The following is a 26,499-nucleotide window of genomic DNA, read 5'->3' on the forward strand; positions in this document are numbered from 1 at the left end:
CGCGGGGAGAAGGGTGAGTACGGTGCAGGGAGGTGTTTTCAGAGAGCACGTTCACATACGTTTTATTATAGTATATTGTTGTATTGTTCTTTGTTATTAATCTCTCACTCCGCCTAATTTATAAATTAAGCTCCGTCATCGGTTTGTATGTCCAGGAAAAGTCACGGCATATATCTAGGGTTCCGTTCTTCCACGCCTTCAAGCATCCACTGGGGATCTTGGAATGTTTCTCCCTAAAGCTAAGGGACACTGCTATGTATAAGGAAGGTCTTTAGTATTCTGGTGGATGCTATCATCGTTTAAGGTGTACGTCTATCACAAAGGACAGGAATAATCGGGTCAATGTCCCTTCATAGTAAACATAACAAGGAATTCCATGTCTTTGAGTTTTGAATATTCTCACCGTTTATTCTGGATTGAGGATACCTTTGTGGTTGCGGTTCTGCTCTTCAGTGATCTTGAGAAGATCCCTTCACCTTCTGAGTTCAGCTCCCCTCTGTAAAGTGAGGGAATTTAGCTATGTGCCCTCCCAGGGCTAACATACAATGTGACACAATGATCTATAAACAAGAGAGTTAAAAAAGAAAAGAAAGCCAGAGGGTGAAAAATTAATTGCGTGTGGGGGGAGGGGAGGGGAGAGCGGAGACACAGAAACATGGTTCCTGTAGCTAAAGATTGACAGATCACACTTGTCTTAACCTGATGTGACATTGCACCCTGCTGGCCATCTGTCCATGGTCCTTGTGTGACTCCTTGCTCCCTCATGCCTTCCTCAGTGCTCAGTGGTCACAATACCCTTAGCTCAGAGTCATCTCTCAATGTCAGGAACAGGAAGTGTGCTGGGGGAAGGGGGGGGGGTGAGTGTCGAGGAATTTCATATCCCCTGGGGTTCCCAATGCCCAGTGGAAAGGGCAACTGAAACTGGAGAAAAGCACAAAGCACAAGGAACGTCAGAAACCCCCTGGCCCAGTGGCTGCGCTCTAGTAGGTCCCGAGTTTTTAGGTGAAAGTTTCTATTCAAGCTGAGACCTTTCCTGCATCGCAGCACTTCCCAGTTTTTGATCATAACAAAAAGGTAAGTCTTTGTAGTTCAAGTCTGAAAGAGTATAAAGTTTTTTTTGTAGTTGATGATTCTGTCTCTTCCCCTAGATCCTCTTAATTTTATTCCAGCCCTCAAGGTAGTCAGGAAAATGTTCACCATAGAAAACCAGAACTTCTACTTATTGTCACTTTCCAACACTCTTAGCTGGAAAAATCAAAAGAATTTTATAGTGAACACCCAAACACCTGCCACCTATATTTCACCTTTCACATTTTATTGTACTTGTGAATTACAGAGCTATCTATCCTTCCATCCATCAATCCATCTTGGGATTTCTTAAAATGCATTTCAAAGTAAATTGAAGTCCTCAATAAACTTCCCCCTAAATTTTTCATCTTGTATATTATTTAGTAGAATTAAATATTGACTTATAGTTTTTTTTTTTGATATACAATTTATAGACAATGAAATGCACAAGTCTTTAGGGTATATCTGCCACTTTATTTGCACAAATGCATTCTCACTGTGTAACCCAAAACCTCTCTGGAGATATAGAAAATTAGCATCATCTCAGAAGGTTCTCCCATGCCCCTTTCTAGGCAGTTCCCACCCCTCAGAGACAATAGCTATTGTTTTGATTTTTTTCCACTGTAGGTTAGATTAACCTATTCTATAACTTTTTTTAAATGTTTATTTTTATTTTTGAGAGAGAGAGAGAGAGTGAGAGAGAGTGAGCGAGCATGAGTGGGGGAGGGGCAGAGAAAGAGGGAGACACAGAATCAGAAGCTGTCAGCACAGAGCCCGATGTGGGGCTCGAACTCAGGGACTGCGAGATTGTGACCTGAGCTCAAGTCGGATGCTCAACCCACTGAGCCACCCAGGCACCCCTAACGTATTCTATAACTTTATATAAATGGTGTCATTGCCATATGTACTCTTATATAATAAGGCTTCATCACTCAGCATAGTGTGTTTGAGATTTATCTGTCATGATTTTATTCTTTTTATTGCTGAATAGTATTCCTTTGTATGGATGTACCACAGTTTATCCTATCAGTGGGTTTCTGGGTTCTTTCCAGTTTTGGGTTATTATGAGTAAAGCTGTTAGGAATACTCCTTTGTATTTGCTCTTGCACTATAGCATGACTTGACCCTGGGGTAGAATTTGTGTTGGGTTCCAAGAGCTGAAGAAGCAGAGTATAATGTAAAGCATGAGAAACAGAGAATGAAATCTTAATCCTTTCTGCTTGAGGTATTACAGAAAAAGCAGCTCATCAGTTAGAAGAAGCTTAAGAGCTAGTTAAAAGGGAGTTTAATGGTAAGAATACTTATTACTTATTTCCTGCATACAACCTCTGGGAGCAGGGCAATTCCAGGCTCGTTCAGTAGCTCCAAATTCTATTAAGAACCCAGGAGCTCGCCTCATACCCATTAGATTGGTCATTATTGAATGAACCACAAAAGAAAGTAACAGGTGTTGGTGAAGATGTGGAAAAATTGAGATAATTGTGCACTCGTGGTGGGAATGTGAAATGGCACAGTTTTGTGGAAAACGGTATGGTGCTTCCTTAAAAAAATTAAAATTCAAATTACCATATAATCCAGCAATTCCACTTCTGGGTATATACCCAAAAGAATTGAAAGCAGGGTCTTGAAGAGAAATCTGTACATCCATGTTATAGCAGTATTTTCATAATAGCCAAATGTTGGAAGCAACATTTGGAGTTCACTGATGGATGCAAAGCATGTGGTTGATACATACAATGGGATATTATTCAAACTTAAAAAGGAAGGAACTTCTGACACCTGCTACAACATGGATGAACCTTGTGCTAAGTGAAATAAGCCAGTCACAAAAAGGCAAATACTGTATGATTCCACTTATATGAAGTACCTAGAGTAGTCACATTCATTGAAAATAGAGTGGTACTTTCTTGGGGATGGCAGGGGAGTGGTGGGGGGGGGGTGTGTTTCAGAGTTTTAGTTTTGCAAGATGAAAAAGTTCTGGAGATTTGTTGCACAATAATGTGATTGTACTTAAACACTACTGAACTTGGTACACTTGAAAATAGTTAAGGTGGTAAATTCTATGTTATATGTATTTTACCACAATTTAATAAAAAAAAAAACCCAACCCAGTCGCTTCTGATCCTTCTTTGTCATCTTGTGCATAATGTTTTCTCTTATGGTTGCAAGGTGGTGCCACTGTTACGCATCATAGAAGGACTGTGTCCAGAGAAGAAGACAGACCTTCCTTTTGTTTATTAGGGAGAAACCTTTTCTCTGGTGGCCCTAACAAACTTCACCTCTGAGCTCCCATTGGCCAGATTATGTCTCATGCTACAAGGGAGCTTGGAAAGCGAGTATATACCATTTTCCAGCCTTTGTAGAGAGCAACAGGCTCTTCCAGAAAGAACAAGTGGTTGGGGAATGGCTTTTGGGTAGGCAACCAACAATATTATCTTCTGAATGGAATATGTTAGGGAGAATGGGTCCTTCTTTGTGAGCTCAGCATTGATGGCCACTCTCAGTGGTGATCAGAGCAAATCTTGGTTGATACAGGGATTGGCCTACCTTTAATATATGCAGGGCCAGGGCAAGAATACAAATGAAGACCACCAGCTTTCTCTTGTTCTTTTCCCACTCCTGGTTTTGTCCCATAGTATGAAGGACTTCCCTCCCCCCCCCCAGGAATTTTGTGAGCCAGTTGACTTCATATTGGTATCTTGAAGTTGGCCACAGTGGGAATATTAATACTATGGAACTCAGTAAATACCACAGACTAGGGTTCTTTCCACCCCAGGTATCAGTGCCCTGCTGAACCTTTCACACAAGCTCGTGGACACTCCAGCTCTTTGGTCCAAGCTCTGTTCACCCCTTCTCTTTTACCATCCCTTGGGCCACATTCTGTGCATGCTGGCAATGTGGTCTGGCTGTGGGAGAACCGAGGAAAGAGCCTTGTGCAGGCATGGAAGCAGGCCCAGGGTCATTGGGCAGGGAGTTCAGGTACTGGGGCAATGTCTGGAACAAGGTATAGATTCTGGGCATATTTGGCCTGAGGAGAGGGGCGCAGCTTTAGGTTTGGAACTTCTAAAGTGTGACTTTAGGGCAGGGGGCCAATAGTGTAGGGTGGGGAAGAGAGGGAAATACTTTTGTCCACTCTCCCCAATCTTCTGCCTTTGCCTGGATGGGAGAGAATCCCCCTATCCTTTATATACCTGTCTAACTTCTCATTGAAGGGAGAATTGGATATCTAATTTTTCGGAGCCCAGTACTCATTCATGGGCTATGTTTTAGTAGTGGACGGGGCTTCTGTGTCTTGAAGTTCAGGATTTTCATAAGACGCAACTTTTGTCATTTTGTAACCGATGGGCGCCTCACCTGTGATGCACCTGGGTGTGAAGCTCAGGTTGGAATCCTTTCCATTTTAGATTCAGGAAGGAAGGAGAAAGGCCTCTTCACTTGAGTCTGTTAGGGTCAGATATGCAGCCTCTATCTTCAATTTGTACCCCCTAGAACAGTATTTCTCAAGAGGTAGTGCTCAGACCAGCAGCAACAACATCACCTGAGAACTTACTAGAAACGCAGATTCTAGGGTCCCTCCCCACACCTCCTGGATCAGAAATTCTGGAGGTGGGGCCCAGTAGTGTTTTAATAAGTCCTCCAGGTGGCTCTGATGCAGCTGAAAGATCGAGAACCACTACTCTAGAAGAATAGAGCTTCGGGTAATCATTTGCCAGGGCGGCCGGAACAAAGTATCACCGACTAGGTGGCAGGCAACAGAAATTTACTTCTCACAGTTCTGGAGGCTGGAAATCTGAGATCAAGGCGCTGGCAGGGTTGCGTCCTTCTGAGGGCCACGACAGAAAGCTCTGTTCCGGGCTTCTCTCCTTGACTTGTAGATGGCTGTGTTCTCCCTATGTCTTCTCATCATGTTCCCTCTGTACATGTCTGTGTCCAAATTTCCTCTTCTTATAAGGACACCGGTCTCATTGGATTAGGGCTGACCGTAATGACCTTGGTTTAATTTAGTGACCTCTTTAAAGACCATATCTCCAAATATGGTTACATTCTGAGGTACTGCGTGTTAGGACTAAAACATATGGATTCTTTGGAGGATACAATTTAGTCTGTAATACTTGGGAAAACTGGCCATATAATTTACGTGTCTTTCTCCCCATTCCCCAGTTGTGAGCTTATAGAGGTCAGAGACTGGGTCTTCCTTGTTTTTGTAGCTTTAGTGTCTTACAAGATGCCCAACAATCTTTCAATAAATTTAAATTAATTGGCTGTGGATGGAAGAGCTTTTTGATGTTTTATTGGGGTTATAATCTTAAAACACTTTTTTGTGTGTGTATCTGCAAAGCACACATCTCCATGCTTATGGTCTCAGGCCTTTTTTCAAGGAAGTCTGATGTAAGACTGGCTGAGGTTTTACTACCTCATGTTGCTATAGATTTTTGAGTTGCTTAATCCTGCTTTCTCCTTTTGTATGTGTGTATATGCATAGTGCAAGCATTCCTCTGGGCCCATAGATGAGGCTGACATCTAAACTCTCTCAGAAACTTGTTTGTTTGTTTTCTTCTCTTCTGCCTGAGAGCTTTTGAAAAGAAAAGAAAATATTAGCCCCGCTTCAAACAAATATAGCAGAGGATTCTAGGTGTTTGTAGTTTTAAGAACTCAAAACCAGACTGTGATAAACAGATAATTATCATTGAGAGGTATCCCCCTTTATTTGCTAGGGATTTTCTATTGTTGCTTTTCAATTTAGTAGACAGTAGAATTACGAGTTGCTATGGCAACCTACCCATTGCCCAAGTTGCCTGGGCCTTAAAGACACAGAAACCACGTTTGGTTTTATTCCATAGAGCTGACATTGTTGTAAAACAGAGCACAGCAGAGTGAATACGGAATTAGAGCAGACATCCTGCCCCCACTTCTTTTCCCTTCCCTCCCCTCTTGTGGTTTCTGTGTTTACCAGGCCCCTGAATAGCCCAGTGTTAGAAATTGTATAATTTGGTCTCTAGAGTTTTTTCAAGAAAACAACCGCATTGCTGTGTCCCATGCAGTTTTGCTACCTTTGTTGGTGACAAACTATGGGAATTAAGAAGGTTTGGGGATGGTTGGCATATATGTAGTTAAACTCCCACTTTAATACAGTGTTTGACAAATGATAGACTTCTGTCATTTCTGGGACTACCCTTCTTTCATTCAGGTGGGACATCCAAAGACCACTCCAAAGAAACTGAAGACTGGTTCTCGAGGCATTTCCAACTTGAAGAAAAAGCCTGACAGATCTGGGGACCCATTCTTGGTTACGCCCAGAAGTAGAATTAACTGGCTAAGCTTGAGAAAACACTGGAACTCTGGCAACTGTTCTAAATGAGTTTTCTCATTCCTCTGAGCTTTGCCCGTAGCCACTGTATGCATATGTTGCAAAACTAATTATAAAAGATCTTGAGAGCCAAGGGAAGACTGATTCATCTGATAAGCTAATATGAGAGCATACCTTGGGCCTGGGTTGTAGTATACTTCCAGGAGGCATGATTGAGAAGTTAAAGAATAAAGGAAAACTCCTCAATAAAATAAAACTTCCCCTTGCCTACAGGAATTGCAATTACCCGAAGTTTGCTAGCTATGAAAGTTTAGATTTTACTGGGATGTGTTTATTTTCAGTCTTGTTTAATTTCTTTTCAGGCCGTAAGCCATCATTCAGTACTGATTTTTATGGCTACTTTTAAGGGACCAAGGAGGGACCTCCTTTTTTGCTATAGGAAGTACTTTATTTGGAAAGTAGGATTCACATACGAAAGTTACCTACCCAGTTACTGGGGCAGTTTTGGCTTTACCCTACGACTTCTTTGAGCACTCAGGGCATTCATAGACCTTGCCAGTTACCCACGCTTATGAAATGATTGATCACAATAGCAGGAATTTAGACTGGGGAGGTCATCTGCTGCTGCAACAGTTTTCAACTTTTCTCTCATCAGGACACATATAATGGGTGTTTTAGTTTGAGTCCTCCCAAAAGCAGACTGGAGGACAGGAAGTTGGGTGCTGGACATGAGGAAGCAGAGGTGAGGGAGGAAGAGCTGGAGAGAGAAGGGAGAAAAGCCAGTACTGGAGGTGTTAATGAGCTGGCTGCTGCTGAGGCCAAGTGGTGCTTTGTCATGTTGGGCACCACTCTGACATGCCTCAGAACTGTCCTGCCAAGGGCTGAGGAGGTTGAGTATTATCCACTGATTCTATTATTGGTTGCCCCTGAGGGCCGAGCTCTTCCCACATTACAGAGAAAGCCCTCAGGCTGAGAAACAGAGGCCTGGGCCCCTGAAGTGAGTCGTTGTCGGCAATCACAGGAACTGTCCTCGGTAGTTATAGGTGAACTCGGACACGGGCAGGGCAGCAATAGTGTCTGCTTCTCTCTGTGTGAGTATCTGTCATTGTGGTGGTGGTTTTAGAATCTCATCCTCAAATTCTTGACATGCTTCCCATTCAGAGATGGGGATCTATGGCTTTTTTTTTGTGAATATAGGCAAGCTTGGGACTGCTTTGACCAGCAGGATATGATAAAAGTGATCTTATGTGACTTCCAAAGTTAGGTCATAAAAAGCCACGCAGATTCGACCTTCGTTGCTGGGGTACTTGCATTTATTTGGAGCTTTGACCTGCTATGTAAGAAGTACAGTTACCGTGAGACTGCCACAATGCAGAGGCCGTGTGTGGTCAGCAGACCCCGCTGAGCTCCCAAGCCATGGCTAGTGTCAGCTAGCTAGCCCTGGCTAGTGAACTAGCCCCGTTGAACTTCCAGGTCTCTGCAGCCTCAGTCGATATCTGACTGCCACCCCCAAGTGAGAACTGTCCAGTCAAGCACTGCCTGAATGCCTGACCTTCAGAATCTATGAAAAAGATAAAATGATTGTTCTACGCTTTTACACTTGGAGAACTTTGTTATGCAGTCATAGTAACTGCAACACTTACCCTGGGGAAACTGGTGGTATTGAGGAAATGCTCACAGAACACCTTTTGGGGTAGGGGTAGCCTGCCATTTTCCAGAGAAGTCACTGGAAGCCCAGGGAGGTAAAAATATTCACCTGAGTTCACATTAGCATTCCCCCCCCCCCCCAGCTGTGGCATTATCAGTTCCTCATCTGCTGTCTGAGGATGCGGTATTACTGGAAGATGATATTTTGAAAAGGGCTTTGTGAAGAGTCTGGGAGCACCTTGCACTCAGACTGTGTGCCTTTTCTTTCCTTACTTTGGAATTCAGCAGTAAGATTGTGCTGACTGCTGCTTCATAAAGAAACCATCTCATCCTCTTTATCCAAAGCAGTTAGAATCAAGGACAAAGGAAGGAAGGAGAATGACTTGTTTAACCAATCTAGAAATCTTTCCATCATGTGAATATTTTAAATTTGGACAAAAACTCTTAAAAACTTGGTGTTCCAGTGAGGAGTCATGAGTGTGGTTTACAAATGCTGGGACTCTTTGAGGGCTGGGAGAAGAAAGTTCTCTGAAATTTTGGCCTCAGAATCATATGAACTTGGAAGTCACTCCTACAAAAGGGAATGTCAGTGTTACACAGTGTCATTGCACTGTAATGAATGGAGTGTAAATGCATTCATTCAACAGCACATGGATTCCATTTTCCTTGATGATACACTTGGATTTAGAAATGAAGGAGAAAAGCCTTCAGAAAATAGGTTTTTGGTTTTTTTTTTTTCAACGTTTTTTTTTTTATTTTATTTTGGGACAGAGAGAGACAGAGCATGAACTGGGGAGGGGCAGAGAGAGAGGGAGACACAGAATCGGAAACAGGCTCCAGGCTCCGAGCCATCAGCCCAGAGCCTGATGCGGGGCTCGAACTCACGGACCGCGAGATCGTGACCTGGCTGAAGTCGGACGCTTAACCGACTGCGCCCCCCAGGCGCCCCAGGTTTTTGGTTTTTAAAATATGTAATATTAAAAAGAATTTCAAAGCACCAAACTGTTCTTGACACCAGATGAACCCAAACCTCTGTCATATTTATGCATTTCTAGTTCAAACCCCCAAGGCTGATTTATTACCAGCCTCTTAGAGAAGTTGATCATAATCCTTCTTTATGTCAATGGGAATAGAAAATTTGAGATAAAAAATGGCCCTTCTGATGGCTTTCCCTGACTCTGTGTGAGTTATAGAGACTGTATGGCTGGGTTTCAGAGACTGTTAAAATGGCCCTAAAAAATTTTAACTGAAAAGTGATCAATTCACAGACTGCATATAGATAAATCTTCATCACAGCTGCTTTTTTTTTTCTTTAATGTTTTTTTATTTTGAGAGAGAGAGAGAGCACAAGCTGGGAGAGGGGCAGAGAGAGAGGAGAGAGAGGATCCCAAGCAGGCTCCACTCTGTCAGCCCGAGCCCGACTTGAGGCTCAAGCCTACAAACAATGAGATTGTGAGATCATGACCTGAGCTGAAATCGAGTTGGATGCTTAACTGACTGAGCCACCCAGTTGCCCCTCTTCATCATAGGTTCTAAAGTGGCTAGACTTCAGCATTCCTCAGGATCCCTGAAATGCAACCTTATGTCTTCTGTTTACAGAACACAGAACATTGCTGGGACAATGATTTGATTTCTATTTTTTTTTTTTTTAAAGACTAATTTAGGTTTTAGGCACAGTAAGGAGAACTGCTGGGAAAATGTGTACCCAAGGTTCTCAGGACATTCTGCAACTTAAAACACTAAAATAACAGTGTAAATTAATATGTGTGTAGAGTGAGCATAAGTGTATGCTTATTTGTTTATACCTGCCTCATCACCAAACAGAAGTCAGCTTGTTTTTTGTTTTTTTTTTTTAATCCCGTCTATTTCCTGTAAACTGGAAATTATTTCTAAAGACTTGATTAGATTCAAGTTAATTATTTATGGCTATAGTGCACTGTAGGTGATGTTGTGGTTTCATATAGCATCATAGCTATTTATTTAGCTCATGCTTCTGTAGGTTATTCTTTAATTTGGGTGAGCTCAGCTGGGAAGAGCTAGTCTAGGGTGGGCTTGGTTAGTCTTGGCTGGGTTTACTCTTGCATCTGGTCAGCTGGTGGTTTGTCTGGGTTGACTGGCTTATGTAGGCACACCTCGTTTTATTGTACTTTGCAAATATTGTGTTTTTTACAAATTGAAGGTTTGTGTCACCCCTCGGTCAAGCAGGTCTCTTGGTGCCATTTGTCTAACAGCTTTTGCTCCCTTTGTGTCTCTGTCACATTTTGGGAATCCTTGCAATATTTCAAATTTTTTCATCATTATGCTTGTTACGGTGATCTGTGATCAGTGATCTTTGATGTTACTATTGTAATTGTTTTGGGGTGCCATGAACCGCACCCATATGATAAGGATGAACCTAACTGATAAAATACTGTCTGTGTTCTAACTGCTTCACCAACCAGCCATTCCCCTGTCTTTCTCCCTCTTTGTGGACCTCCCTGTTTCCTGAGACACAATATTGAAATTAAGCCAATTAATAACTCTACAATGGCAATGAAGTGTTCAAGTGAAAGGAAGAGTCAATTGATGTGGCAAACTTCATTGTTCTCTTATTTTAAGAAATTGCCACAGCCACCCCAAACTTTGGCAATCCTCACCCTGATCAGTCAGCAGCCATTAACATGGAGGAAAGACCACCAGCAAAAAGATTACAACTTGCTGAAAGCTCAGATGATGGTTAGCATATTTTAGCAATAAAGTATTTTTTTAAACTTTATTTATTTATTTTGAGAGAGAGAGAGAGCATAAGTGAGGGAGGGGCGGAGAGACAGGGAGAGAAAATTCCAAGCAGGCTCCACATCGTCAGTGTGGAGCCCGATGTGGGGCTCAAACTCATGAACTGTGAGGTCATGACCCAAGCCAAAACCAAGAGTTGGACGCTTAACTGACTGAGCCACCCATGCACCCTGCAATATTTTTAAATTAAGGTGTGTCCATTGTTTTTTAGACGTAATGCTATTGCAGACTTTATTAGACTATAGTGTAGGGTAAATGTAACTTTTATACGCACTGAGACACTAAAAAAACCTATTTAATTTGCTTTATTGTGCTATTCACTTTATTGAGGTGGTCTGGAACCAAACCTGCAATATCTTTGAGTTATGCCTGTAATGGATTCAGCTTGGATGGCTCAGATGAACGAGACCTATCTCCAGGTGCTCACTTGTCCTTTTCCTTTAGCATGATATTTTGGACTTATTCACATGGCAACTCAGGGTTCCAAGAGTGAAATCAAGAACACACAAAGCCTCCTGAGGCATGGGTTCTGACCTTGTACAGTATCATTTCCGTAAGAGAAAATCTCAACGCCAGCCCACAAGTGGAGAAAAAGACTACTTGATGGAAGAAACTACAGCATGACATTGCTAGGGCATAGGTACAAGGAGAAAAAGAATTTATGGTCATTTTTTCAATCTACCACATGGGGTTTGTGTTTTTCACAAATGGGCCAACTAGCGGGAAAATTTCCCAGGCTACTGTTGAAAATGTAAGTTTCTGAGAAACTGGGTATTATGAATGTGTCCGAGTAACAGAGAAGCCCTGAAAATGAGAATTTTGAGTTCAGTGTAGATGGCAAATCAGCAGTTGGTGAGGAGTTTTTTCTAAAAACTATTGTGGCAAAAACTTGCTGTGGCGTATATGTGTATATATGTATATGTGTGTATATGTGTGTGTGTGTGTATATATATATATATATATATATGTATAAAATTTTGCCTCAGTGTCTCAACTATAGAATAGGGACATCCAGTTAGCTCGCTTGAAAGTGTAACTACCAGGAAATAAAACCTGTAGGGTATAGAATATACTATGGACGGTTGCAAGACATAATAGTGCTGTGTAGAGTAGGATCACTTTAGAACAAAGTACTGTAGACTGAGTTGCTTAGGCAACAGAAATTTATTTCTTGCAGTCTAGAGGCAGTAAGTCTGAGGTCAGGGTGCAGCAGTGTTGGGTTTTTGGTGAAGGCTCTCTTCATGGCTTGCAGACTCTGCCTTCTTGCTGGAGAGGGGGAAGATTGAGAGAAAGGCGGCGGGGAGGGGAGAGAAAGCTCTCTTACCTCTTCTTAAAAGGGCACTGATCCCATCATGAGGACTCCACCCTTATGACCTCATCTAAACCTAATTACCTCCCAAAGGCCCCCCACCCCCAAATATCATCATCTTGGGGGGCGCAGCTTCAACATAGAATTTTGAGTGACGCATTTAGTCCATAACAAGTTGCACGCACGATCACATTTTCCTGGGTTATATTTAATGGAAAGCAAGCAGCAGTTTGAATGTTTAGGTAGATATGGTAGGATATTTCCAATATTTAAAGGGCTCACGTGTGGAAAAGTAATTAAATCTTGTGGTGTCTCAGAAGTAGAATTGGGAATTGCAGATAAAAGCTATGAGGATTATAGAAAGCTGACTTCGGTTTATTATAAGAAAGTCCATTGGAAGTATTTGGGCTCGCTGTAATGGGGGAAATAGCCTGCCATATGAGGTCACAGGTTCTATATCTTTGGTTCAGAGAAAGGTCCTGCTTCACTTCACTGGTTGTCAGTTCTATTCTACACGGGGCATTTTGTTAAGTATTTGGTAGATGGTGGATTTTATTTTACTGTGGTGTAGTTTTGTTAGGGATAAGTATAGGGACTTCTGCAGGGTATTGAGAAGAGGGACTCTCAAGAATATGACACTTGTTGTTCCTGAAGAATCTGTACATCGGATGAGAAAATGGCCTCTCCAATCCAATAATTTTATCCTTTGCTGAACCAAAGGCTGTGTGACCTGCTAATCCTCATTTTCTCAGCAGGCGGCGCTCTAGCACCAGGGATTGCGTAAAAAGTATCACTTGAGTGAAACAAGGACTTTTTTGGTTAATGTTTGTTTTTCAGGCAAAAAAGGAAAGCTGTTAGGAAAAATAAACAGTTTATCAGGCATTCCGACAAAGACACTTCAGAGGGAAGACAAGCTGTCGCTTCAAGGACAGGAAGAAAAATCCCTGCGTTTGTAGAAGCATCAGACGCTGCGTTGAGTGCCTTGCAAGGAAAAAAAAAATCGTGAAATGAGGAAGAAAAAACAGAGATAATAGAGAAGATTAAGAAAATAGAAAACAATTGAAATCATCTGCAAGCAAGCATGGAAGAGTAGAGCCTTGGGAGAGAGATGTGGAGGAGTAGCATAGCCATTGGAAAAAATGAAAACTACTTTAATATAATTGAGAATCATTCTAAGTATTCAGATGTACCATTTACTTTAGATGCCATAGCTCCTGCATGATTGGTTTCAGCTGCCCAGCCCACATCCCTTTCTTGTTTTAAAGCTTTCAGTGTTTTGAGGTCTTCAAGCACATAAATTTTTGCACCTAATGACAAGTGCGTGATTTCTGGATCGAAGTCACTTCACTGTTTTCCAGATTTTCAAGCTGGGAAAAGAGTAGATGAGTTAGGAACCCAGATTTAATGAAAGGGATTGGGGCAGGAAGAGTTAAATTAAAAGGAAATTGTGAAATTGGTTGGATTTCTGAAGTGCCATCTATGCTTACCTCTTCCTGGGATTAGGGAAGATGCTCCCAATTTAGTCTTCACTTCCTCTAGTTGGCCACTTAAGTGAATTTTCTCAAGAAGAACTTCTTGACATTTATCTTTTTGTATCAAATCAATAGCTTAGAGAATCTCTTTTTGTAAGGTGTTTAATGCAACATCATTTCACTTGGTTTACTCTTTCGCATAGCGAGGTTTAATCAGCAGAGTACATTACAGTAACCTGAAAATAATGCATAAAACCAAAGGATAGCCATTGTGAGATTGTTATTATGATCTACCCATGGTCTCTGTAATATTTGAGTGAAATTAATGTGATGGCAGAACTATTATATACATGGTTCTGAAACTTTGGTGTGCATCAAAATCACCTGAGGGCTCCTTAAAATAGAGACAGCGGGGCCCTACTCAGAGTTCCTCATTCAGTAGGTCTGGAGTGGAGTCAGAAAATGTAAATTTCTAACAAATTTCAGCTGGTGTTGATTTGCTTGGTCCAGGGACCTCACTTTCGGAACCACTGACACATTTGCTGAAAGGTTCTATTTGATTTTGTTGTAACTTTGGTTCCCCACTCCCAACATGATGTAAGCTCAGATCAGATATTTAATTAACAAAGAAGGAGGAGGACAGAGTGTGAGAGTGTGCCTTGTTGAATACCTCCTATGCTCCTACCCCTATTTTGAGTTCTTTACATTCTTTTTTTTTTTTAATTTTTTTTTTTTTTTAACGTTTATTTATTTTGAGACAGAGAGAGACAGAGCATGCACGGGGGAGGGGCAGAGAGAGAGGGAGACACAGAACCGGAAGCAGGCTCCAGGCTCTGAGCCATCAGCCCAGAGCCCGACGTGGGGCTCGAACTCACGGACCGTGAGATGGTGACCTGAGCTGAAGTCGGACGCTTAACCGACTGAGCCACCCAGGAGCCCCAGTTTACATTCTTAATCTTCTCAGTTGATCTTCCCTATGATCATAAAAAGAGGGATTTACTCTTCCCCCTGAACATATGTAGAATCTAAGTCTTCAAGAGCTGGGGAACTTTCCAAAGGCTGTCAGCTAGCAAGTAGCTGAACTGGAATTTGGACTCTGGTTGTGCTTGACTACAAAGGCTGCATTATGCAAGAGGACTTCAAAAGCATTCATCAAAGTTTGATTCATTGAATTTTTGCAGATTGCAGTTCAAACTGTCTGTACACGATTGACCACAGACAAACTCCTTAATTTCTGGACCTAAGTGTTTCCATTTCTAAGGAGGTAAGTATCTCTCAGGCTAGTATGAGGATTAAGTGAAACAACGTATGTCAGAGTGCCTAGTATAGTATCTGGCATACAGTAAGTGCTCCTTAAGGCTGAACTCCCTTTCCTTTCCTTAGAAATGCCTGTATTTAATCCAAGTTCATCTTAGAAATGAGTGAGAAAGCTTTGACTAGAATAGAGACGCTCAGATTCCAACTTGTCCCAGGGAACTTGAAGTGCCTTAGTGGGGACGGAAGGCAGCCATTCTTTTGACAGTAGGCAAGACCGACCTGGGTCTTCTAGATTTCTCCAGATGGAGCCTACCTCTACATTTGCTTCTGATGATAGTGGGTGTCTGTCACAAATACCCTGTTCTCACCAGTGCAACCAAAAGGAACTGGACAGTCTCCAGGTGAGTTTTCCAGAAGCCCTGTGTATTCCACCCACTCTCTTGGTTTGGATTCCATCCCCTTCCCGCGTACCTTCACTTGGTAATCCCATTATCCTTGTTATTTCTGAGTCTGTTTCTTTTGACTAATCTTTCTCCTGGATGTGGATCATATTTTCCTGCTTCTTTCCATGTCTAGTAATTTTTTAGATGTTGACCTTATAAATGTTATTTTGTTGGGTGTTTAGTTTTTTTTTTGTCTAAATAGAATGTTGATGTTTATTTTGGTAGGCAATCAACTTACTTGCAGATCAGTTGATCCTTTCTATGCTTGTTTTTAAGTTTTGTTAGGACTGGTCTGGAGTACCCTTCACTCTGCTACTAAGGCATGACAATTCTGGAATTGCTTTGAATTTCCTCTATTTAATGAGTTGTCTCCACTCTGGCTGGGGGGACCTAAACATCTCCTAGGCTCTGGGAATTGTTCAGCTGCTAGCAGTTGTCCTGTTTTTGGCTTTGTGGAGCTTTATCAAAGTCTTTACAGATTAGTATTCAGTTGAAGACTTGAGGAGACCCCGTGCAGATTTCTTGAAAACTTTTTCTGCATATGAATTCCAGCTATTTTAGCCTCCCAAAGGGCCTGGCTTTGTATCCTTAACTCAAGTGAGTCTGCCAGGTTCTGTCTGGGTTCCCTTCCCTGTACCAAAATCCAGAAATTACCTCTAGGCAGAAAACCAGGTCAATTGTAGGAAGGGTTCACCTTACTTATTTCCTTTCTCTCAGAGATTACAGGCCTTCTCTGCCTGATGTCAACTGTTTCATATATTTTGTCCAGTTTTCTAGTTGTTTACAGTGTGAAGGTATGTCCTGTACCTTACTACTCCGTGAATGGATGTAACAATCTGTGCACCTTCACTTGGTGGATTCCTACTTGGCTCAGTTCTAAGGCTCAGTTCAGCCACCATCTCTCTTGGGAAACCTTCTGGATTCCTATCAGTTTGACTTAGGTGCTACATATTCACCTGCTGTTTATTTTTCCATCTGCCCCCACTCCCAAGGCTATGAGCTTCTTAGAGCATGGGTTGCAATATCTCAGCATCTTTAGCCCCGAGCATGGCACTTAGAACTAGTAAGTGCTCAATAAATGCCCAATGGCTAAATGAATAAATTACATTGATTTGTATTTTTTGACTTTAAGGTTTGCTAAGAGTGCTCCTCATTCATCCTTTATTTCTAAGGCTCTTCTTCCCTGGTCTTTCAAACTCGAGAACATGTTGCTATAAACAACCCGTGTCCTGCACAGGAAATATGGGGGAAGTCTGCTCTAAGTCGTTTGTATCCTATGGCATAAATGACTAACTGTACATCAAAATGTGTGACCTCTGCATAGATAGGGTTAGATAGTACCCCTGGGATAGGGTTGCTAGGTTTAGCAAGGAAGCAAGCAAGCAATTGTGAAAAACAAGACACCTAGTTACGTTTGACTTTCAAGTATAATATTTGGGACATACTTATACTAAAAAATGATTCTTTTTTTTTTCTTCCCAAAATTCAACTTTAGCTATGCATCCTTTTTTATCTGGCAGCACTACTCTAGGAAGTAGGTGCTCAGTGGGGGCTCTATTCTTACCAGTGAAACATAGTGAGATGTGATGTGTAATTCATGGTATGTGTCACTGCCTGGTTAAGGTTGTTGAGGTGTGTGTTCCCCACTCTGTTTCCCCTTCTGCCTGAATGCAGAGGCCTAGGATGCCTGAGGGGAGGAGCAGGCCACAAGTAGGGAGAAACCTGTGTGCCTGCATTGCATATGAACGGGAGCTTCTCACAACCTGCTTTCGACTGCTCCGTGAATGAGAAATGAACTTCAGTTGTGGTGAGTCAGTAAAGCCGTGGGGTTTGTTTTTTAGTAGCAGCTAATATGGTTCTACTTCATGTTCTGTAGAAGTGACATGTGAATATTTTCCCTAAGGTTCTATCTACACTGCCTACTTGGAAGCTGCAGTTGCATATCTCAAGATACCTCGAACTCTGTATGTTCGTTCAGACCTGAATTTGTGATTTCTCCAGCACCAAACTAACTGGTCCTGTGCTCTTTATCTTCTGTGAATGGCATAACCATCCACCCGTTCTTTTTTTTTTTTTTTAACTGTTTATTTTTGAGAGAGAGAGCGAGCGAGCGGGAGAGCAAGAGCGAGCCTGTGGGCGAGCGGGGGAGGGGCAGCGAGGAGGGGCAGCGAGAGAGGGGGACAGAGGACCCAAAGCAGGTTCTGCGCTGACAGCCTCGAGGCTTGAACTTGCAAACTGTGAGATCAGGACCTGAGCTAAAGTTGGACGCTTTCTTGTGCCACCCAGGTGCCCTACCATCTACCTACCCTTGACGCCTCCTTTTCTCCCATCCTCAGTATCCAATCCACCATCAATCATGTACATTTTGCCTTTTAAATAGGTAATCAGCACACCTCTTTCTATTTTTGTTGCTACCACTCTAGTCCAAACAATTCATATCTTTTGTATGGACTACTGCTGTCGCCTACATTTTGTTTATCGCCTGACCCAGTACAGCCTCTCAGACAATCCATATGTCTGCTTTGCAGCCAGACGTGATCTTTTCAAAACCCAAATCTCCTCTTGTCACTCCTCTGGCTAAAACTCTCAAGGTATTCCATTGCTCTTAGGACAGCACCTCTAATGTGACCTCCCAGGCCCTGCAGGATCCGGCCTCATGCTCCCTTCTCTTTTCTAAATTCTAGTCCTCATAGCCCACCCCTGCTTCTTTGAATGCTCTATACATTCTTCTCCACAAGCCTTTGTACAGCTGTGCCCTTTGCTAGGTATGTTGCCTTCCAGCTTTTTGCTGAGCGAATCCTTAGTTTTTTCTTCAGATCTCAGGACTAAGTTCAGTCAGTTCCTTTCAGGGAAGCCTATCCTGACTTTCCTAAACTAATTACTTCTCTTCTGAGTTTTCATAACAGAAAGTAGCATTTAAAAAATTTTTTTTTAAATTTTATTTTAGAGAGAGAGAGAGCATGAGTGGGGAAAAGGGACAGAGAGAGAGAAAAAAAATTTCAAGCAGGCTTCCTGCTGAGTGTAGAGCCCGATGTGGGGCTGTATCCAATGACCCTGGGATCATGAGCTGAGCTGAAATCAAGAGACACTCAACTGACTGAGATGCCCAGGTGCCCCAGAAAGTAGCACCTTTTTTGTAGCCCTTACAATGATAGTGACTTTTATTTATATGCATGGTTCTTTGATTTAATACCTGTTTTCTTACCCGTTAGCTCTGCCACAACAGAAAATATTTCTTTTTGTGCTTATCACTCGATCTTAAATAAGTATTTGTGTCAGGTAGAGATCCAACTTAAATGTTTTCTAATTTAGTTTCCAGTTGTCCCTAAAACACTTCTTAAATAATCCTTCTTTTTCCTACTGGTTTTAAATATTATATTTATCTAAATGTATTCTGACCCATAATGAGTCTCTTATAATTTCCTATTCTCTTTCATCTCTCTATTATTACACTAGTGACACCTTAAAGATCTTTTGATATTTGATGGATTAAGTCCCTGTATTGCTCTTATTTTTAAAGCATTGCTTGACTGTTCTTGAATATTTTCTCATTCAGAGGGTATTCATAATCAGTTTGTCAAATTTCACCAAGGAATCATATTGGGATTTTGGAGCATTTGCATTGAGAATTTATGGGTTGAGGTAGGAAGGACATAATGAGTTTTACAATAATGAATCTTCATACCCAGGGGCATGGAATGTCTCTCCCTTTATTCAGATCACATTTTATCATCTGGAGAAAATTTTTATAGTTTTATTCATGTGTAAGTTTTGTACGTTTCTTTTCAAGTATGTTCTTAGGCATTTTATAATTTTTTGTTGCTACAGTGAGTGGAATTTTGTTTCAGTATCAGTAAATTTTTATATATTCATTGTATTTTCCCAGGATAAGAGAAGGGAAAAGGTTAGCATGTGTGTTACAAAATGTTAGCAAATAGGAAAGGAAGTACCTGGCATAGCAATACCAACCATCAAATAAACATGCCCCAGTGATGGGGTCTCTAAAGCCCAAGAGGGCTCAGTCTCCCGCAGTTCAGAAATGAGGGGAAGGGATTAGGGAAAGAGCAGAGAGGTACACGCTTTTTTCTCCCCAGTAAATTCAAGATTTCACCCAAAGCTTTGGTTTCTAGTGGTAAACATGCATGGAGCTACATTTATCTATCTCCTATTAAACAGTCTTGTGGCCACTTTGACATAAGTTTCTTGCACCTGTATAAAATCCCTAATTGACTTGGATATACATTCATCTTCCTTTCTTGGTTTGTCCCTGCTCTCTACATGGAAGTCCCCTTTCTTGCTTCTACTTCTCTCTACTCTAGGTTTAGAAATTAAGGTAGGTTTGAGCCATCCAAATACAAGTGTGTTAGTATGAATCACATCAAAGAATAGTCTTGACACAGGAGATTGGGAACCAGGGATGAAATGTTCTTAGCTTCTTCAGGATTTTTGCATAAGTCATTTATGAGTCGTGGAGATACCCCACAAACTAAATTGTATGTGTGTGGGCTTTTTTTTGGGGGGGGAGAAAAAAGTGGGGATAGGGTGAGAGTCAAGTTTTTAGGGCAGGAGATCTGGCCCAAAATGGGAAATAGGGGAAGGAGAACACAGAAGAAAGGATTGGGTAAGACTCCCACACTTTAAGAAGAGAGGTCATTGAGCTATGCTCCAGTTTCTTTTGCCTGGCACAGAAACTTTTGTCAAAGATGCTTTGGCTGTTTTTCTCAATATAAAAAAAGAGGTGTGTAAACAACAAAACCCCAAAAGAACATGGAGAAGACCAACACATGATATTTACACAAACTAAGCCACCTAACAACCACCCAATCAGCTACTCATGAAGTCCTACAAATCCCAGACAAATATGATAACTAGAGGTTGGCAGAGATTAAGGAAGACAGGGACTCAGGATCAGACGTACATCACCCAGTGTGTTTTATTGCATTTGCCCCATTTCATCATGTATGTAAATATTGTTTACATCTACATGTCAATAATTTTTTTTAAATATTTATTTTTGAGAGAGACAGAACACAAGTAGGGGAGGGTCAGAGAGAGAAGGAGACTCAGAATCTGAAGCAGGTTCCAGGGTCTGAGCGCTCAGCACAGAGCCTGAGGCGGGGCTCAAACTCCTGAACCTTGAGATCATGACCTGAGCTGAAGCCGGATGCATAACCGACTGAACCACCCAGGTGTCCCCTACATGTACATATTGTTTAGTGCTGAACTGTAACTAAGGTTACAGTTCCTTTCTTTATTTCATTTTTTAAATCACGATCCCAAATAGCATTTTATGAATTTTGTAATTATTTTACAAAATCTAGTGCTCCACTATAGAGAGACAGTTTTTGTTCCTATTGCATTGAAGTTATTGTTTATATTGCTAGGAAAGTATTTTAATACTCCTTATATAGATTATGTGCGTTTCTTTCTTTTTTTTAAATTGACTTGCTTTATTTTTTTAAATTCACATCCAAATTAGTTAGCATATAGTGCAACAATGATTTCAGGAGTAGATTCCTTCGTGCCCCTTACCCATTTAGCTCATCCCCCTCCCACAACCCCCCCTGTAACCGTCAGTTTGTTCTCCATATTTATGAGTCTCTTCTGTTTTGTCCCCCTCCCTGTTTTTATATTATTTTTGTTTCCCTTCCCTTATGTTCATCTGTTTTGTCTCTTAAAGTCCTCATATGAGCGAAGTCATATGATTTTTGTCTTTCTCTGACTGACTAATTTCACTTAGCATAATACCCTCCAGTTCCATCCACGTAGTTGCAAATGGCAAGATTTCATTCTTTTTGATTGCCAAGTAATACTCCATTGTATATATATACCACATCTTTATCCATTCATCCATCGACCGAAATTTGGGCTCTTTCCATACTTTGGCTATTGTTGATAGTTGCTATAAACATGGGGGTGCATGTGTCCCTTCGAAACAGGATCCCTTGGATAAATGCCTAGTAGTGCAATTGCTGGGTTGTAGGGTGCTTCTATTGTTAGTTTTTTGAGGAACCTCCATACTGTTTTCCAGAGTGGCTGCACCAGCTTGCATTCCCAGGTTACACTTCCTTTCATTTTACTTTTTCCAGAGTTGTTAATCTCATCTGTTTATTTTGCTTAGTTTTCTTCGTACCTCTTGCTAATTTATCCCACACCATCTGGCAGATAATTTACCAATCCCAACCTCCTGCCTTCCCATATCTCCCTCCTGGAGTTCACCTTTCTGCTCAAGTCTGGACTCTGTGCTCCTGGGCCTGCTGTCCTCCTGGGACTTCTCCTCTTAGAAGTTTTCTGTCCTCTCTTCTCTATTGGGTTCAGTTTCCTGGATTCTGTGCCTTCTTCTGCCTCGGTTATTTTCCTCCATTTCTCTCCGGGAGCTTTTAAAATCTCTTCTCTATTCCTGGTGTTCTGAAATTCCACAATGATGTATTGTAGAGTGTGTCTTCAATTTAATTGTGGTGGGTTATAAATGGCTGATTTCTATCCAGAGAGTCACATGCTCCAGTTCTGGAAGTTTTCTTTTTTTTATTTTTTAAAGTTCTTTTTCCCATCGCCTCCTCCCCCCCATCTTCATTTCTGGACCTCCCCATATTTGAATAGTGAATCTCGCAGATTGAACTTCTAATTATCTTACTCTTTTCTTTCCTCTTATTTTATGTTCTTTTATTTATCATCTGGGGGATCTCTTTTGTTGACTTTTCTAAACTTCCTATTGAATTTTCAATTGTGTCTATCACAGGTTTAGCTTCCAGGGGCTCTTTCTCTCTCTTGTTCTTGATGCTTTTTAAAAATAGCAGCCTGCATTTGGTTCGTGGATGTGACAGTGTCTCCTAGGACTCTGTGTGTATTCATTTTAAGTGGTTTTTTTTCCCTACAAGTTGCTTTTTTTAACGTCCTGCGTAGCTCAATTTCTTCCAGTTCCTTTTCCTATTTATTTGCTTTGCTCTCTGTTTTCTGTTCAAGGCTTCCTTTAAATGTCAGGTATTGCTGAGACATGGGTCTGTTAGAATGAAGAGTGAGGCACAGAAAACTGACAGACGTGTGTGTGTGTGGGGGGGGGGGGGCAGGCTCTCTCACTGCTGGCCTCTATCCTAGGGTGGCCGAGTGGTGAACTGGCTTTTTCACTGGGAGATCCTGAGATTTTAGTGTCTGTATGTCTTTTCTCTGGGGCTGTGCAGTTTCTCCAGAGAAGGATCTGCCTATCCTGTGCTTGGGGGTTTCCCCACCATGGTTATAGAAGTTCTGGGAGCTTGGCTGGGAAAGGGAGGGAGGCAGAGCTCTCACCATTCAGGAGGCAGAATTTCACTAAATTCACCACTTTTAATTCAGCACCTCACCTTAACTTCCCACTATTCCTGATGTTCCAGAGTCTGGGGCTTCCCTGAGACATTTCTCCAGAGGGTAGACCATTCTTGTCCTGCAATGGTCAGGGAGGGGTAGGACTGCGATTTGACTTTCAGTCAAAACCTGTCTTTCAGTCTGTGATGTACATGTTGAGGTGCCAGATCTCCCTTCAAGAAAGGACTTGTTGCCCCAGCTGCTGTCAGCAGGTAGCCTTCAGTTGTCATCCCCCTCGTGTGTTTTTGCTTCAGCTCAAGGTCATGCCCTTCTCTGGTGGCCCACATGCAATGATGTGTGGAGGGGAGACCTGAAGGCTGGGCCATGTTAGCTCCACATGGGACAACTCTGATGGGCCATCTTAGGTCCAGAGCTCCTCATGGGGTTGGCCAAGGTTATTTATTGGGCCTTCTTGACTTCTTCTTCTTCTGCCTGATCCCTTCCATAGCTGTTGATCCCAAAGAGGCTTCCTAATGTACATCCTGCCCTCTCAACACCATCTCGGACTCTGTTCCTGGGGATGCAAACTGGTGACAACAGCCCAGACTTAATCTCCTCCTCCTCAATCCTCTGCAGGAGCTGTGGCAATCCCTGAAGGGGCTGGCAGCTTGAGGCATTCTCAGCAGCTGGGCAGTAGGTCCTTCTGTGAAGGGGCATCTGGAAGGCACGTCCTCATGTCCACACTGCCACATTTGATTCTCTCTACCCAGTTCATTGGGCTGGGGGCTGTTTTGTTTGTTTTGTTTTTTAAATTAAAAAAAATATATATATATATATTTTAATTTCCACACTGCCAGCACAGAGCCCGGTGCAGGGCTCAATGTGGGACTTGATGTGGGGCTCAAACCCACGAACCACAAGATCATGACCTGTGCTGAAATCAACAGTCAGACACCTAACCCACTGAGCCACTCAGGTGCCCCGGCTGGGGGCAGTTTAACTAAGGATCCCATTCTCAGTGGTGGAACAGGGAGTGGCCTATTATAGGAGGAGTGGGATAGGTTTTGGAAACCAAAGGGCTGGATTTGTATAACTCCTGATGGGTCAACTGTGATTTTAGACAAGTTGCTTCACTTTTCTGGATTTTATTTTCTCTTGTGCAAAATGTGGAAAATAATGCCTATCTCTTAATAATGCCTACCTAGACCTGTTGTGAGGGTTAGAGTCAGTAACTTCTGCTGCCATCACTGAAGTGCCACGGGCCAAAATGAAGTTCAATCCCTTTGTGACTTCTGACCGGAGCAAGAACTGTAAAAGGCATTTCAATGCACCTTCCCACATTTGCGGGAAGATTATGTCTTCCCCTCTTTCCAAAGAGCTGAGACAGAAGTGCAACATTCGATCCGTGCCCATGTGAAAGGATGATAAAGTACAGGTTGTGCAAGGACACTACAAAGGTCAGCAAATTGGCAAAGTAGTCCGGGTTTACAGGAAGAAGTACATCATCTACATTGACTGAGTACAGTGAGAGAAGGCGCATGGCACAACTGTCCACGTGGGCCTTCGCCCTAGGAAGGTGGCTGTCACTAGACTAAAACTGGACAGAGACCACAAAAGGATCCTTGAAGGAGAGGAAAAGGGCAAATATAAAGAAGAAGATTATATTGAGAAGATGTAGGAATAAAGTAATCTCATACACAGCTTTAAATAAAGGCTGTTTGGGAGTTCCTGGATGGCTCAGTCGGTTAAGGTTCTGACTTTGGTTCAGATCATGATCTCACGGTTCATGGGTTGGAGCCCTGCGTTGGGTTCTGTGCTGACAGTGTGGAGCCTGCTTGGGATCCTCTCCTTCCGTCTCTCTCTGTTTCTCCCCCATTTGTATTTTCTCTCTCTCTCAAAGTAAAATAAATTAAAAAAAAAAAAAAGGCTGTTAAAATGAAAAAAGAACAAAAAGAAAGAAAAGTTCCTAAGACAGTGCTTGGCACATAATGAAAAAAAAAATATTTTTTCCCTATCTGGATGGTCTTCCTTTACCAGTCTGTGATTCCAGAATCTTCCCAGGGAAAGTATGAAGACCAAAGGAATGGTGGCATTACTGGCTTAAGGTAGATATCAGTATATGAAATGTTTATGGGCCAGTCTGTAGGAATGTTTCTGGCAGCATGTCACAGAGCTCTGTCTTTGTCCCCAAAACATTTTTATTATTTTTGAAAAAGTTCTTAAAATTTTTCACAAACTATAGAAGAAGATATTCTCATTATATATGTATGTATTTCGGCGGATAAAGCTAAAATTACTCCTGATCATCTCCCAGAGGTGATGACTGTTACCAGTTTGACGTGCTGTTTAGTTGTTTATTGATTTCTTTATCCATCCATCCACCTCTTGATCTATTTTACCTCAGAATTTCTTTACTAAAGGACATGTTTCACTGGTGGTGTGGGAGGTGATTTTAGGTGGTACATCAACCCAACATAAAATAACTTTGAATCACAGAGTGAGAGTTATTCTCTTTTTTTTTAATTATTATTATTATTTTTTTTTGGTACAACATTTAAGTTCTCTGGTAGCAAATTTCAGTTATACAATACAGTGTTTTCAACTATAGTCACCATGTTTTACATTTGATGCTCAGATCCTATGTCTTATAGTTGAAAGTTTGTACCCTTTTACTAACCGTTTCCTATTTACTCTATCCCCCTAGCCCCTGGCAACCATTTTTCAGATTCCACATGTAAGTGACATCACACAGTATTTGTCTTTTTTGGTCTAGCTTATTTCATTTAGCATAATGTTCTCAATTGTAGCACGTGGTAGGATTTCTTTCTTTCTCATGGTTGAATAATATTCCATTATGTATGGCAGGTCTTCTTTATCGCTCTTTAAAAAATGCATTTATGTAATATACGGATATATAGAAATACATAGTTTTTGCTTTTACAAATATGCTATCACACCATACATGTTCTGAAAATTGCTTTGTGGTCTTAAGTCAAGCTCATATTAAAGAAAAAAACCCGTCCCTCCCTTTCTCCTTCCTCCTTTTTCTTCTCCTCTCTTCCCCTCCCCTCCCCTTTATTTCCCCCTTTTGCTTCTCTTAGGGGAGGCAATAGGGGAATCATGCCTGTTGTTTTCTCTACCACAAACAGAGCTCTGATGATTCTCTTTATTCCTGCCATCTTGTGGACACGTGCCAGTGCTTCTCTGGTGTGGGTCTTGAGTAATGGGATTGCTGGATCAAAGGATAAGCTCATCTCAAGTGTCAGTGCGTTCTGCAAAATGGCCTCACCAACAGTCTGTAATCTCACTAGAGTGGCGAGTTTGCCCCATCCTCTCCAACATTCAATATTATAAAACTTTTCGGATTTTGCTAATCAGACAGACGGGCCTCAAATGGATTCTCATTGTTATTTAATCTGCATTTTCCTGATTACTAGTGAAATTCAGTGCATTTTCATATGGCTATTTCTCATTTGTTGCTCTACTTCTGTGAATGGTCAGTTCATTTATCATTTTCCTGTTAGGTCATTCCTTTTATTTATCTGTAGAAATGCTTAGTATATTCTGGATATTACTCTTTTTTTATAAACGTTGTAAGTAGTTTCTATAATCAGTTTCTGTTTAAACTTAATTATGGTGTTTTTGTGGCATAGAAATGTAAAGTTTTTATGTAGTTAAATTTATTAATATTTTACTTTCCAGTTTTTATTTCTTATTTCAGTATAATTGATATGTAACATTGTATGAGTTTCAGGTGTACAACATAATGATGTGATCTTTGTATATACTATGAAATGATAATCACAATAAATGTACCATCTGTCACCATACATAGTTACAAAAATCTTTTTTTTTGTGATAAGGACTTTTAAAATTTACCCAGCAACTTTCTTTCTTTTTTTTTTTTTTTTACTTTATTTATTTATTTTTTTAATATATGAA

The 26,499-nt window shown here is 41.4% G+C and overlaps 2 long non-coding RNA genes and 1 pseudogene across 2 annotated transcripts in view; all 3 read left to right on the forward strand.

Annotated features, from left to right (window-relative positions):
- Window positions 1–26,499, forward strand: part of LOC125921366 (uncharacterized) — a 63,227-nt gene continuing 36,728 nt past the window's right edge. The window contains exon 1 of the long non-coding RNA XR_007457393.1: window positions 1–13. This is a non-coding gene — a long non-coding RNA (uncharacterized LOC125921366). The remainder of the gene's footprint in view (window positions 14–26,499) is intronic.
- On the forward strand, window positions 825–6,507 carry LOC125921365 (uncharacterized). The gene is made up of 2 exons (XR_007457392.1): window positions 825–1,074; window positions 6,257–6,507. It is a non-coding gene; the product is annotated as an uncharacterized LOC125921365 (long non-coding RNA).
- On the forward strand, window positions 23,825–24,235 carry LOC125921363 (60S ribosomal protein L26-like; annotated as a pseudogene).

This window comes from Panthera uncia, chromosome C2, assembly GCF_023721935.1.
Source record: "Panthera uncia isolate 11264 chromosome C2, Puncia_PCG_1.0, whole genome shotgun sequence".
In the NCBI taxonomy this organism is placed as follows: domain Eukaryota; kingdom Metazoa; phylum Chordata; class Mammalia; order Carnivora; family Felidae; genus Panthera; species Panthera uncia.